Raw genomic sequence first — 15,166 nt, 5'->3', positions numbered from 1 at the left:
TGAGGAGAATAGGTGTTAAATCTTCTTCGAATGTTTTCACCGGTGAAGCAAGCTGGTCCTGGACCTTTACTTTTTGGGAGGTTTTTGGTGATTGTTTCAATTTCCATACTGCTGATCAGACGATTTAGATTTTTCAATCCTTCTTGATTCAATCTAGGAAGGTTGTATCTTTCTAAGTACTTGTCCATTTCTTGTAGGTTCTTAAACTTGATGTTATATATTTTTTCATAATATCCTTGTGTGATCCTATGTATTTCTGTGGTGTCTGTTGCAATTTTTCCTCTTTCATCCTTGATTTTGTTTATTTCTTCCCCTTCTCCCCGCCTTCTCCCCTTCTCCCCTTCTCTCTTTCTCTGTCTCTCTGTCTCTGTCTCTCTGTCTCTGTCTCTCTGTCTCTGTCTCTCTGTCTCTCTCTGTCTCTCTTAGTAAGTCCAGCAGGGTTTGTGAATTCTCTTAAACTTTTCAAACTTTTCATTGTTGCATTTATGTTTTCTTTTTTTTTTTCAATTTCATTTAATTATGCTCTAATTTTGATTATTTCTTTCCTTCTGCTGATTTTAGGCTTCATTTGTTCTTCCATCTCTAGTTTGTTAAGATGAAGTGTTAGATTGCTCCTTTGACCTCGTACTTGTTTTTTGTTTTTTTGTTTTTTACATAGGTCTGTATTAATATGAACTTTCCCCTTATTACCACTCGTGCCACGTCCAAAAAGTTTTGATATGTTGTATTATCATTATCATTCATGTCTATGTATCTTTTTTTAAATTTATTATTATTATTTCTGCCTATAGCACCTGGTCTTCCTAGGTTGTCTCTCATCCAAGTACTAATCAGACCCAAACCTGCTTATCTTCCAGGATCAGGCATCGGGCTTGTTCAGGGTGACATAGCTGTAGACCATGGACTGTGGCTCCACTGGGGCGTGAACCAGGTCCTTCTGCATCTAAAGCAGATGTGCTAACTGCTACACTATGGAGCCACGTGTATTTCTATGTATCTCTTTTTATTTTTTCTCTGACCCAATCATTCTTCAATAGTATGTTAATATCCATGATTTTGTGGTTCTTCTCCCTTTCTTTTTACATTTGATCTCCAGCTTCAAAGCATCATGATCAGAGAATATGATTGGTGTGAATTTAACTCTCATATTTGTTGAGGCTATCTCTGTGTCCCAATATGTGATCAATCCTTGAGAATGTTTCTTGTGTGCTAGAGGAGAATGTATAAGCAGTTTTTTTGGAGGGATGAAAGGCTCTGTAAATGTCAATTATGTCCAATTGATCTAATGTGTCATTTAAAGAGAGTATTTCTTTATTGATTTTCTGTTTGGATGATCTGTCAATACCTAACAGTGGCATATTTCGGTCCCCTACTACAATAGTATTTTGGTCTGTTTCTCCCTTTAGTTCTGTTAGCAATTGCTTTATATATTTCATGACTCCCTGATTGAGAGTATAGATATTAATAAGTGTTATGTCTTCTTGGTTTATGATTCCCTTTATCATTATGAAGTGTCCCTCAGTAGCTTTCTTTACTTTTTTATTTTGAAATCTATTTTGTCCAATATTGTTACAACTAGTTCCACTTTTCTCCGAGTGCCATTTGCTTGAAATATCATTTTCCACCCTTTCACTTTGAGTCTATATTTGTCTTTGGAAGTGAGATGTGTCTCCTGGGGGCAACATATGGGTGGGTTGTGTTTTTTGATCCAATCTGCAACTCTGTGCCTTTTTATTGGTGAGTTCAGTCCACTTACATTTAAGGTGATTATTGAAATATGAGGTCTTTATATAGCCATTTTATCTTTTGCTTTCTAGTAGCTCAGTTTTTCCGTTGCTTCCTTGTCCTTGTGCTTCTGTTTTCTTTATTTTGGTTGGCTTTTGTGGGTTTTCCCTCTGGTCCTTCATGTTTTATTTTATATACTACACTTTGGAATCTTCAGCATGTGGTTACCATTACGAGTAATTAAAGGATAATTATATATACAGTCGTCCATTTTCTTTTGTGCGTGCCTTATCTCCTTTCCTCTTTGCTAATTTGGATCTTTGAATCTTCCCCTTTTTAGTCATTGTTATCCAATTTGTCCCTATGTATGCAGAACGTTCATTACTATCTTGTTATAACAATTCTCTTCTTATTATTTAAGCTATAATGCTCTGTTCTTAGTAAGGGTTTCACTTCTCTGCTTTTATTTGCCTGATAGTCACTTTACTTCTAATTATGTATTTTTTTTTTGTCATTTTGTTTTAGGCGAAACGACCCCTTTCAGTATTTCCTATAGTGCAGGCCTCATAGTGGAGAATTCCCTCAATGTTTGTATGTCTGGAAAAGTCTTAATTTCTTCTTCATATCTAAAGGAGAGCTTAGCTGGATACCTTATTTTAGGTGTTAGTTCCTTTCATTTAATAGTTTAAATATTTGATTCCATTCATTTCTGGCTTGCAAGGTTTGTGCTGAGAAGTCCAAGGATCGTCTCATGGGTTTACCTTTATCAGCTACTATTTTTTTTTCTCCTTGGCTGCTTTGAGAATTCTGTCTTTGTGGTTGATTTTTGATAATTTTAATACTATGTGTCTTGGTGAAGGCCTTTTTGGGTTGAGATAATTGGGTGTTCTGTTGACTTCTTGAATTCCAAGGTCCAGCTCATTCCTTAGATTTGGGAAATTTTCATCAACTATTTTCTGAAAATGCTTTCTAATCCCTGTTCCTTTTCTTTGCCTTTGATAATGTCCATCATTCTTGTGTTTCCTCTCCTGATGGTATCAGCTAGTTTTTGAATTTCATTTTCATTATTTTCAGTTTCTCTCTTCTTCCTTCTGATTTATTTCTAGATTTCTGTTTTCACTATCACTGATCCTTTCCTCCATTTGGTCGACTCTATTTCCCAAGATTACTCTTTCATTTTTCAACTCTTGCAGTGTGTTCTTCATCTCCAGGAGTTCTATTTGGTTCTTTTTGAGAGTTTCAATCTCCTTGCTCTGCTCGTCTAGGTGTTTTTTTTCAATTCCTGAAATTGTTGATTTGAGTTTTTTTGGATCTCATTGAGTTTTTTCAGAAGTACCATCCTGAATTCTGTGTCATTTAAGTCTCATATTTCTATGTCTGTAAGCTTCTTTTCTGGAGATTTTTCTTTTTTTTCTGAGATGTCCTGTCACCTTGGTTATTTGTGCTGTTTAAAATGGACTATTTCTCCACCTGGGTGTTAATAGAATTATATTCTGCTGTTTTTCCAGAAAGAAGATTTATTATGAAAAGGTCTCTCTTTAGCATGTTGCAAAGAAAGCACTTTTCTTTTGGTTTTTAGTAGGTGGTGTCTAAGTCTCTTGGATCCTTGCTTTATATAAAGTCTTAATAACGCTTTTTAAATTTTCTTGTAGATATTTAATCACACTCGCTACCCTCAGTTTCAGTCTCTGTCAGTGTCAGCAACAGTCTCGGTAGCATTTGCTCAGATTCCCCTGGGGCTCCATGGTGATAGGTCTCAGAGTGTACAGGAGGAGGGGCCTTCTGGGGGGTTAAGGGTTGTGGGCTTTGGCTCAGCCTCGGTTTTGCAGCCACAGTCGGCAAAATTCAGCTGTTGTTCCTCTGAGGTCCCGTCCCACTTCTCTGCTTTCTGCCCTGATGACTGGGCCCTGCAGCCAGTTGGCCACAGGGAACTCACAGCTACCCCAGGCAGGAATGTTCAGGGAACTCGCCGCACGAATTAGCCACTCCTTCTCCCCTCTCCCGACTCCTGCAGGGAGCTCCGGTGGCTTCGAGAGGTAGCTTCTTTATTACTCCCAGTTCACTGCCTGACACCCGCTGTTCTGACCTGTGGTAGCTCTTATGCACAGATCCCACGCTCAGACGTGCTGGTGTGCAGTGGGTGGTTTTTGTTGAGTTTTAGGTGTTCAGCTTATTGTTTCAAGGGGAGAGATCAGGGGATGTCCTTCACTCCGCCATGTTTCTAAAGATCGACCCCTTCTCCGTGGTCACTTAATCATGGAATCTTAAGGAAATGGAGGCATCCAGAGTATTCCCATATTTCTGGAGGCTTAAGAATTCTAGAAAACTAAGGTAAGTCCCCAGAAAAGCTGATTGCATACGACCAAGCCTATAAAGTCTTAATAATGCCTTTTTTTTCTTATAAATATTCAATCTCAATCTCTACCCTATGTCTCAGTTCCTGTCAGTATTAGCAACGATTTTGGTAGCATTTGCTCAGATTCCCCTGGGGCTCCATGGTGTTTGGTCTTGTAGGATATGTAGGGGATGGTGACTTTTTGGTTGGAAGACAGGAGTTGTGGCTCAGCCTCATGTTTTGCAACTGCAGCTGGTAATGATCTACTGTTGTTTCTCAGTCATCCTCACTTTGTTTTGCTTTCTGCCCTGATCCCTGGGCAGTACCCCTGCGTGAAACTCACAACTCTTTCAGGCAGTGCTGTTCAGGGAAGCAGCTGTACCTTCTACTCCACCTTCCTCTTCCAGGGTGCTCCAGCTCTGAGTGGCAGCTTCTGTGTTTCTCTCAGTCAATCACCTAACTCTTTTGGTTCTGATCTGTGGTAGCTCTTATTCACAGATCCCTCGCTCAGAAATGCTGGTGTGCAGTTTTGGTGTATTTTGTTGAGCTTTAGATGTTCAACTTATTGTCATTTCAAGGGGAGAGATCTGGGGACATCTCAGTCTGCCATGCTTCTGACATCACTCTTTCAATTTCTTTTTTCAATAACTTATAATTTTCTGAGAACACATCTTTTACCTTCTTGGTTAATTTGATTCCTAGGTATTTTACTGTTTTCGATGCAATTGTAAATGGGAATGTTTTCTTAATTTCTCTTTCTGAAAGTTCATCATCGATGTATAGAAATACAAGCGACTTCTAATTTTGTATATTTTGAATATTAATTTTGTATCTTGCTGTTTTACTGAATTCATTGATTAGTTCTAACAGTTTTTTTTTTTTGGTAGACTTTTTGGAGTTCTCTGTATACAGTACATATCATATGCAAATAATGACAGCTTTACTTCTTCCTTTCCAATTTTTATGCCTTTTTTTTCCCTCTTTCTTATCTAATTGCTGTGGCTAGGACTTCTAATACAATGTTGAACAGAACTGGTGAAAATGGGCATCCTTGTCTTTTCCCTGACCTTAAGAAAAATGCTTTTAGCCTTTCCCCATTGAGTATAATGTTAGCTGTAGGTCTGCCATATATTTCCTTTATTATGTTAGAGGTATTATATTAGAGGTATGTCTCCTCTATTCCCACTTTGTTGAGAGTTTTTATCATAAACGAATGATGGATTTTGTCAAATGCTTTTTCTGCATCTATTGATATGATCGTATGATTTTCATCTTTCAATTTGTTAATGTGGTGTATCACATTAATTGATTTGCGGATAGTGTATCAACCTTGCATTCCAGTAATAAATCCAACTTGGTCATGGTGCATGACATTTTTAATGTAATGCTGATTTTGGTTTGCTAATATTTTGTTGAGGATATTTGCATGAATGTTCATAAAGGATATTGACCTATAGTTTTTTTTTTTTTTTTTGTAACGTCTCTGTCTGATTTCGGAATCAGGATAATGGTGGCCTCATAAAAAGAACTAGGGAGCCTTCCTTCCTCTTGACTTTTTTGGATAGTTTGAGAAAAATAAGTGTTCATTTTTTTTTTTTTTTGAATGCTTGGTAAATTCACCTATAAAGCCATGCAGTTCAAGACTTTTGGTGTTGGGGAGTTTTTTTGATTACTGATTCAATTTTGTTTGGGGTAATCGGTTGGTTCAGATTTTCTGTTTCTTCTTTACTCAGTTTTGGAAGATTGTGTTTTTCTAGGAATGCATCCATTTCTTCGAAATTCTTCAATTTGTTGGCATATCATGACTTGTAGTATTTTTCTTATACTCTTCTGTATTTCTGTGGATTCTGTAGTTACTTCTCCACTTTCATTTCTGATTTTAATTATTTGGGTTCTCTCTTTTTTTCTTGATGAATCTGGATAGGTTATATCAATTTTGTTTATTCTTTCAAAGAACCAGCTCTTGGTTTCATTGATCTTTTGTATTGTTTTTCTAGGTTCCATTTCATTTATTTCAGCTCTGATCTTTGTTATTCCTCCCTTCTACTCATTTTAGGATGTTTGGCTCTTCTTTTTCTAGTTCTTTTAAAAGTAAAGTTAGATTGTTCATTCGAGATTTTCCTTTTTTTTTTTTTTGAGGTATACCTGTATTGCTATGAATTTTCCTCTTAAGACTACCTTTACTATGTCCCATAGATTTTGAATCGTGTTTTTATTTTCATTTGTCTCTAGGTATCTTTTGATTTCTTCCTTGATCTCATTGGTAACCCATTCATTGTTTAGTAGCATGTTATTTAGTCTCCATGTGCTTATCTTTTTTCAGTTTTTTTTCTTGTAATTGATTTCTAGTTTCATACCACTGTGTTCAGAGAGGACGCTTGATATGATTTCAGTCTTATTAAATTTACTGATACTTGTTTTGTGAGTTGGAAGACAAAGTAGCAGAAAATACCCAATCAGAACAGCAAAAAGAAAAAAAGAATTTAAAAATTGAGGACAGTTTAGGACACTTCTGGAACAACATCAAATATAACAAAATCTGCATCATAGAGATATCAGAGGAAGAAGAGAGAGCGCAAGGGATTGAGAATCTATTTGAAGAAATAATGACCGAAATCTTCCCTAACCTGACAAAGAAATTAGACATACAAGTTTAGGAAGCATAAAGAGTCCCAAACAAGAGAAATCCAAACAGACTCACATCAAGGCAATCATAATTAAAATGCCAAAGGTTAAAGACAAAGAAAGAATATTAAAAACAGGAAGAGAAAAACTAGTTACTTACAAGGGTATTCCCATAAGAATGTCAGCTGATTTCTCAACAGAAACTTTGCAGGCCAGAAGGGATTGTCACAAAATACTCAAAGTGATGAAAAACAAGAACCTACCACCAAGACTACTCCACACACCAAGGCTATCAATTAAAATTGAAAGTGTGATACAGATTTTCCCAGACAGGAAAAAGCTAAAGGAATTCATTACCAACAAGCCAGTATTACAAGAAATGTTAGTGGACTTCTGTAAAAAGAAAAAGAGGGAAAACCCATAACTATGAATAATAAAATGGAAATAACTATGTGCTTATCAAAAATCACTTTAAATTGTAAATGGATTAAATGTTCCAATCAAAAGACATAGGGTAGCCAAGAACAAGAGGATAAGAAAACAAGACCCACGATCTGGAAAAAAAATGGCATAGTTGAGAGAAGCTTTGTTCATCCCTCTTGTGACCACTTCAGAATTGTGACAAAAACTTGGAGCAAACAAAAAGGAAAATCACCTGAGATCTAGATGAACAAAAGCACTACAATTAGAGAGAGATATTAATCAATCTGAAATGGTAGAAGATAGGAGGGGATGAAGATGCGAGGCTGCCCAGTCAAGAGTGGCTGAGTGAGACAGAGGCTGTGGCAGCGGCAGCCGGCAACTGCAGATGTCTCTTAAAGGGGCCGTGTCTGCAACCAGACTTTCATGGTGACGGAACTGCTCGCTATGAGCACCAGCACTGGGTTGGCTGCACAGGGGACACCAGGGACTTACAGGGGGAAACTGAGTTGTTGGAATGAAGGCCAGAGGTGAGGATCTCTTCTGGACAGAAGTGCTGGCGATATCCATTATTCCTCTGTTGAGCCCTGCTGCACGCACATACTGGGAGGGCAGGACTGAGAGGGCTACTAGATGGGCGGGGGTTTGGGGTTGGTGAAAAGGGCAAAGGGATCCAGAAGTACAAATCTATAGTTACAAAATAGTCATGGAGATATATAGTGTAGCATAAGGAAAATAGCGGGTTGTAGATTTGGTGGGGTGATCACTTTGTGAGTTATATAGATCTCTAATCACTATGCTGTACAACTGAAATGAATATATTATTGTATGCCTATACAATAACTTTAAAAACTATAATTTTAAAAGCTCGTTGAATTGTATAATATAAATATGAGCAAAAAGAAAAAAATATTTAAAAAATACTGTAGATCACAGCAGGGTTTGTGGTCTAAAACTGAAAGTCTCCTGGGATGCACGAGCCTTGTGCAGGGTGCATGAGCTGAGGCCTGTTGCCTGCACAGAATGCATGGTCTGGGAACAGGCAGGGTAGGGGCAGCTGCCTGGCAACAAACCCACCAGGCAATTCGTGTGTTGAAGCATGCAGAGTCTTGGGGTGACATGGCAAATACTGCATTAGATTTGCTCCCAGTTCTGTGTGTGGGCTCTTACAAAAGTCACAGATCACAGCAAAACCAGCTGAGGTCTGCATCAGGCCCACAAAACCCCATATTCCGCTCAAGAGATATTGCAGCTCATGCTTGCAGCATTGGTCAGACACCAAATGTGCACATCACACAAATCGAGGTTCGTTTCCTATGGAGAATGCATGACCCTGAGAAAGGGTAAGGCAGGAGCAGCTTCCTGGCAACAAGCCCAACGGGCACAGTTTGTGGGTTGGGTGGGATGGGCCAATTTTATTAGCCAATGCAGCTTCAGAATTGGACATGTTGAGGGGAGGTTTCAACACAGGTACAATAACACCTGTCTGCAGACTGCCCCAGAGGAGGGCCTGACAAAGGCACAATGGCTGCTGTCTGTTCAGCCCTCACTCTGGCACCAGGCAACTCATTCTTTCCTTGTATGTCTCTTGTGCCTCACGAGCTGCTGACCCACTGCTGGTGGCCAGGGTGTGTGTCTGTGGGCAAGTGAGTCTGTGCGTGGACCCTTTAAGGGGGATGTCTGGGATTTTGGTTTTCTTCCATCTCATCCAAATGGCCAGAGTCCCCACTGATTTTTATAGTCAGGTTTTGTGGGAACTCCTCTTCTTGAGGCTGGGACTCTGGGCTGGGGAGCCTCTGCTATGAGCTGTAGCTATGTCTTGGTTCCTTGGTGTATATTGCTGAAGATCATTTAGATAAGTGAATTATGGTTGGCTAGGAGCTAAAGCATTACAAACAGCCACAAATTTTCCCCCTCTATTTCTGCACCTCTCGAATTAGGGTTGGATTTGTGATTCACTTTGGCTAATGGGGAGTTAGGAAATGAGATGCAAATAGAAGCTTGAAAAGTGCTTGCCATTTCAACTGATGCCATTCCAGACCACCTAGCCCACAGCTGACAAGCATCTAACCCTAGATCAGACATCGGCAACTACAGTTTGCCAGATAGCTGCCTGTTTTTGTACATAAAGTTTTACTGGAAAATGGCTATGCTCATTCATTTACGACTGTCTATGGCTTCTTTAGTGCTATATCGGCAGAGTTTAGTAGTTGTGACAGAGACTATATGGCCCACAAAACTTAAAATATTTACTACTAGCCCTTTACAGAAAAAAATTGCTGACTCTTGCCCTAGGCATACAAAGAAGCCCAGCAGAGACTAGCAGAAGAACCTCTCTAGCTGGTCCCAGTCCGCATTGCCAATCCATAGAATTATAAGTTAACAATGATTGTTTTAAGCAACTTAAGTTAGGAGTAGTTTGTTGTATAATGAAAACTAACTGGTATAGTCACATTAAGGTTTCTTAGAGAAGTTTGAGAACTACATGTAGCTGAAAAAAAAAGCTTCAGAAGTCAGATGAAGGTCGCAAGATAGCCAGTACAATATTTTTGCCTTTAGCTTTTGACAATCTTTTGAAAGAGGAAATTGATTTATTTTCATAATATCCCTGCACACATATATGAACTGAAAATAGAGCAATTTGTCATGGGAGTTATACATACAGTTCCACACTTATCAATCCATCAACATCTATCAACACATTTCTATTGTATGCTGGTAGTTATTGTGGACAGATTAAATAACTGGATGGCACAGCCATAAGAGATAGCAGAAAATTTGCAAATAAAGACCTTCGGATATTAAATTTCGACCAAAATTTTGTTAAAATCGGTGAGGCTCTGCTTTTCTGGATAACTATAAATATTAGCATTTTGTCATTAAGTTGTCTCACTCTCCCATCAGAATGCATTTAACCCAAAATTAAATAAAGGCTATTTGGTGATTTTTTAACCTGCCAAGAAAACTGTCTGCAGGATGAGAAATAGGAAGATTTTCTTTTTAACTTCAAAAGAGCACATGCATTATTTCCGTTTCAGCAATTAGAACTATACTCCCCCTGCCCCATAATTCCAGGCTCCCAAAATCTGGAAAATAGAATGCTCTTTGGAGACAAGACCACTTCATTATGTCTTTATAAAATTGCTTATTCTTAATCATTCTTTGTGTCTGTTTTGAAAAAGTTCATGCAAACATAGGGACCAAATTTACTTAGAAGGCCCAAAATAACTACATATTTTTGGTTAATTGATTAATTTATTAAACCAACATTTATCAGGATTTATGTGAGAAAATAAGGAATTGTGATTATCTTCCTTGAGTGAAGGAACTAAAGTCAAAAGTTTCATAAAGCCATCCAATGGATCATCATTAAATCTAAGTTTAGTGAATACAACTTCTTAGCATCCAAACCTTGTTCAAACTATATCTTCACTCCCTCATGAAAATTCCAAAAGTTAAATTTGCAAAGATGTTATACTGTCATTTTTTATGCCCCTGATTTCTATGGACATTTTTCTCATAAAAAATATATGATTCATATGATCATCACAACCTTTCACTCTTTAATTAAGCTGCATTTTAAATTTACTTTTCTTCATGTGCTAGGTACCACCTTGTTGAATTTCTGATATATTATTAGAAAGTGTTTTGCTGTTCTAATGAACTCAGGGTACTTAAAATCACTAGATAATATTTCACATACCATTTTTTGAACTTCGATTTTAATTTAAATGATCTCAAAGTAAAATCCAGAAATATAACCTCTTAGCCTTAGGACACTTATCCCAGAAGCCTTTTTTCTATCTGAACAGATAAAAACCCCTTGATAATAACAAATTTGCCATCAGGGCTTATATAATCAGTTACTGGAGTGTAACCATGACATGTGCATTGTGTCTAAGGTATTGATGACAAAGTAAGAATTCTAACTCAAAAATAAAAAAAAAATCATCTACAGCATCCTGCAAAAGCACCTTGCTTCTGCAAATCCCTGATGTTTCTTGATAGAATATTGGTAAATAAGAAATAATAGATACAGACATTTTTACATAGTCTTGGGCATGTAGACAGGGAGATTAAAAATAATAACTCAATTTAAAAGTATTCTTAAACTAAAACAAGTATCTATCTCAGTACATAACTATTTGTCTTTTCTCTCAGGTCATCATTATCTTTGTGAAAGAGAGCAAATAATAAAGCAAGAAATAATTTAAATTGTGCATGAACATCTTAAAAACCAAATATATCTTGATTTGATCCAGAGGCAGAAATCTTCTCTTTGAGGTAAATAATAAGTGGGCAGGCATCCAGTTAATTGGTGAAATGGAATCATCTGATAGTGGTCTGCTTTCACGATGGGCATATACTTATTCGCAGGTTAAAATTGTTTGTATGTACAAAGGTGGAACAGGTTTCTTTGTTCTAGATGTGACATGTCATTATGGATCAAAATAAATACCATGATATATTTCAGTTGATATGAATTATTATATGAAAGTATGATGAGGTTTTTGGCAATTTCATATTCATTGAATCATGACAGTCATGTTTTTCCACTTGCAAAATCATAAAATGTACAATTGTTATATAATTAATTTCAATGATTAAGAAGATAGGGGTTATAAGAAGGCTTAAAGAGATGAAACCCTTTAGATCAGCATTGAAATCTTTATGAACAAAGGGAAATTTTTGTAAACTCAAGAAAAAGTTCACTCACAACAGTGATATTATCCCCTATATTCTCTGTTAGTTTTTATTTTTTTTACTTTTATATATTTATATTTATTTATTTTAATTAGTTTCATTTGTACAGTACATTGATGAAACATCTATACAGTTCATAAAAAATCCCCTCAGTTGCTCCCTCCCTCCCCTGATCCTTCACCTAATCAACACATTAATGCTAACTGCATTTCCTATGCCATGCTACCCATCCCTGTGACTATCTATCAACTACTAATTTGTACTTCTTTAACCCTTCAACCCATACTCCCAGGCCCCCAACCCTCCTTCCCCTCTTTCCGTCACCAAATTGTTTACTATATTTGTGGGTCTGTTTTTGATTAGGTTGTTCTTTTTATTCCTCAGATTCCACATATAAATGAAATCATATAGTGATTACATTTCTTTGTCTGACTTAAATACTAGGTCCATCAAAGCACTATTTTTTCCATCCCCTTCATTTTAGTCTGTGTGTGTCTTTCAATCTGAAGTGACTCTCTTGTAGGCAGCATGTGTATGGGTCTCATTTTCTTTCCATTCATCCACTTAATTCTTTTTCATTTGAGGTAGTTGTTGATAGCAATGTAGTTATTAAAATTGTTTATTACTGTTTTTGATATATATATATATATATATATATATTTCTTCTTAAAGATCCCTCCAACATTTCCTGTAATACCGGTTTGGCGTTGATGAATTCTTTTAGCTTATTTTTGTCTGGGATCTCTTTATCTGTCCTTCAACTCTAAACAATAGCTTTGCTGGATAAAGTATGCTTGGTTGTAGATACTGAGTCTTTATTACGTTGAATATTTTGTGCCAAATCTTTCTGTCCTACATAGTTTCTTTTGAGAAATCAGCTGCCAGTCTTATGGGTGTTCCCTTGTAGGTAACTATCTGCTTTTCTCTTGCTGCTTTTAAGATTCTTTCTTTCTCTTTAAACTTTGGCATTTTAATTATCATGTGTCTTGGTGTGGGCCTCTTTGGATCTCTGGTTTTTGGGATTCTCTGGGCTTTCTGGGGTTGCATGTCTATTTCCTTCCCCAGGTTAGGGAAGTTTTCCATCATTATTTCTTCGAATAGCTCTTCAACATCTTGTTTTCCTTCAGGTATGCAGATGAGACAGATATTTTGACCTTTAATAGCGTCCCATATGCTCCTTAAATTACTTCTATAGTCTTGGCATCTTTTTTTCTTGTCATTCTGATTGAGTATTCCTGGCTTTCCCATCCTCTAAATAGGTCATTTGATCCTCTTCTTTATTCACTTTATTTATTCCATTTAATATCCTTCTCATCTCAGATAATGTGTTCTTAATTTCAGGCTGGTTCCTTTTTATAATTTCCATTGCCATTTTATGTTCTTTTTATTGCTTTGTTCAAATTCTCACTGAATTTATCTACACTTCCCCTAAGTTCATTGAGCATCTTTATAACCAGTGTTTTGAAGTCCGCGTCTGTTAGATTACTTGACTCCATTATTTCTGGATCTCTGTTCTGTTCTCTCATATGTTTTCTGCTTCTTTGTCTTCCCATTTTGTCTGCGTTTCCATGTCTGTTTCTATGTACTAAGCAAAGCTCCTAAGTCTCCCGGTCTTATTAGTGTGGGTTTATGAAGTAGGTGTCCAGTGGCACAGTCCTGAGAGGCATTCAGCTGCAGGCTCAATTTAACCCAAGTCTGTGCCCCTCCTGGGCCACTTGTTAAGATTCAGCAAGCAATCCACAGATACGGTGCCTATAGTTGCCTCAAAAGACCACACTAGAAAACAAGGCTAGCTGCCTCCAGTGTGAGTCTAGGCACTGCTCAGCAAAGAGCACCTGACTCATTAAGGATATACCTGGATGTGGCTTGGGTAGGGTTATAAGTTTGGGGAGGCAGAGTTTCAAGGAATCCTCTGGGCGAAGTGACCTCTGTTATCCAGTTTGATGAGGACTCGGCTATGGCCATGTTGTGTCCGTGCACTGGGACTCGGGAGGACTCAACAAGGAACAATGGATACTGCCGGCACTTCTGTACATAGTGAGTGTCGCCTAAGCCCTCACTCTGACAATGTCTCTCTGTAAGTCCCTGGTGCCCCCTGCACACAGCCGAATCGGCAGTGATGCTCAGAGAGAGTGGGTCCATCACCGTGAAAATCTGCTCACAGACACGACCCCTTTAAGAAGCTTCTGCTGCTGCCACTGCTGCTGCTGCAGCCTCCATCCTACTCAGCCACTCGAGACCCAGCAGCCTTGCATCCTCTCCCATCTTACCTTCTGCTGTTGCATGGTGATTGCTTTGATTTCTCCCTAGTTGTACGGCTTGTTCATCTAGATCCCAGGCAATTTTTCCTTGATGTTTGATCCTTGTTTCCATCACACAATTTTGATTTGGTCGCCAGTGGGATGAACAGAGCCTCTATTATCTATGCCATTTTCCCCCCTCTCCTCTGTTAGTTTTTAAACTTTGTTCTCTATTCCTTCCTACCCTTTAAGGGTTTAATCCCTTAGTTGATTATTTTTTCCACTCTTTTTCTTTCTCCCATTCCTTTTCTCATAAAAAAAAAACAATACCCCATGAGAAGGGCACAAGTGGCTAGGACCAGTTCTGATCAACAAGAAGAATCAGTGCAAATAACAGGCTAGTTGCTTTCATAAAAGGAATGAAATGCCATAAATATTAGTTTACTAGGGCTATCATAACAAAATACCACAGACTAGGTGGCTTAAACAACAGACATTTATTGTCTCACAATTCTGGAGCCTGGAAGTCCTAGATCAAGGTGTTGGAAGAGTTGATTTCTTCTGAGGCCTCTCTTCTTGGGTTGCAAATGGCCACCTCCTCACTGTGTTTTATATGGTCCTTGTCTATCTGTGTTGTCTATGTCCTAGATCTTCTTCTTATAAGACACCAGTCAGATTAGGATCCACCCTGATGACCTAATTTTAACTTAATTACCTCTTTAAAGACCTTATTTCCAAATAATATTACATTCTCAGATACTACAGGTTACAAATTCAATATATGAATTTTGAGGGGATATAATTCTTCCCACAACACCATGCTACCATGAATCCCTTTGTTCAACAAGGTAAAGTGAAGACTTTATGCATGTAGTATTTCTTCTTCTTTAACAGTATCATCATGACCATTGCCACCACCTCCATTCTCCTCCTCCTCTTTCTCTCCCACTTCCTTGTTATGAGGTGTAGCATCAGGGAAAGTTAGACTGGAATCCACGAAACCTGATCTGGCTTCTAGTCCTGCCTCTGACTCTATACTTTGGGGAGATTCCTTCAGCTTTTTGGGTCTTGGCTTCCCTCTCTATCTATGAAGTGTTGCTGGAAAGGACTACATACT

This window comes from Pteropus vampyrus, unplaced genomic scaffold (assembly GCF_000151845.1).
Source record: "Pteropus vampyrus isolate Shadow unplaced genomic scaffold, Pvam_2.0 Scaffold387, whole genome shotgun sequence".
NCBI classification, from domain to species: Eukaryota; Metazoa; Chordata; class Mammalia; order Chiroptera; family Pteropodidae; genus Pteropus; species Pteropus vampyrus.
The sequence above is the reverse complement of the archived record's forward strand: the minus strand, read 5'-3'. Positions refer to the sequence as shown.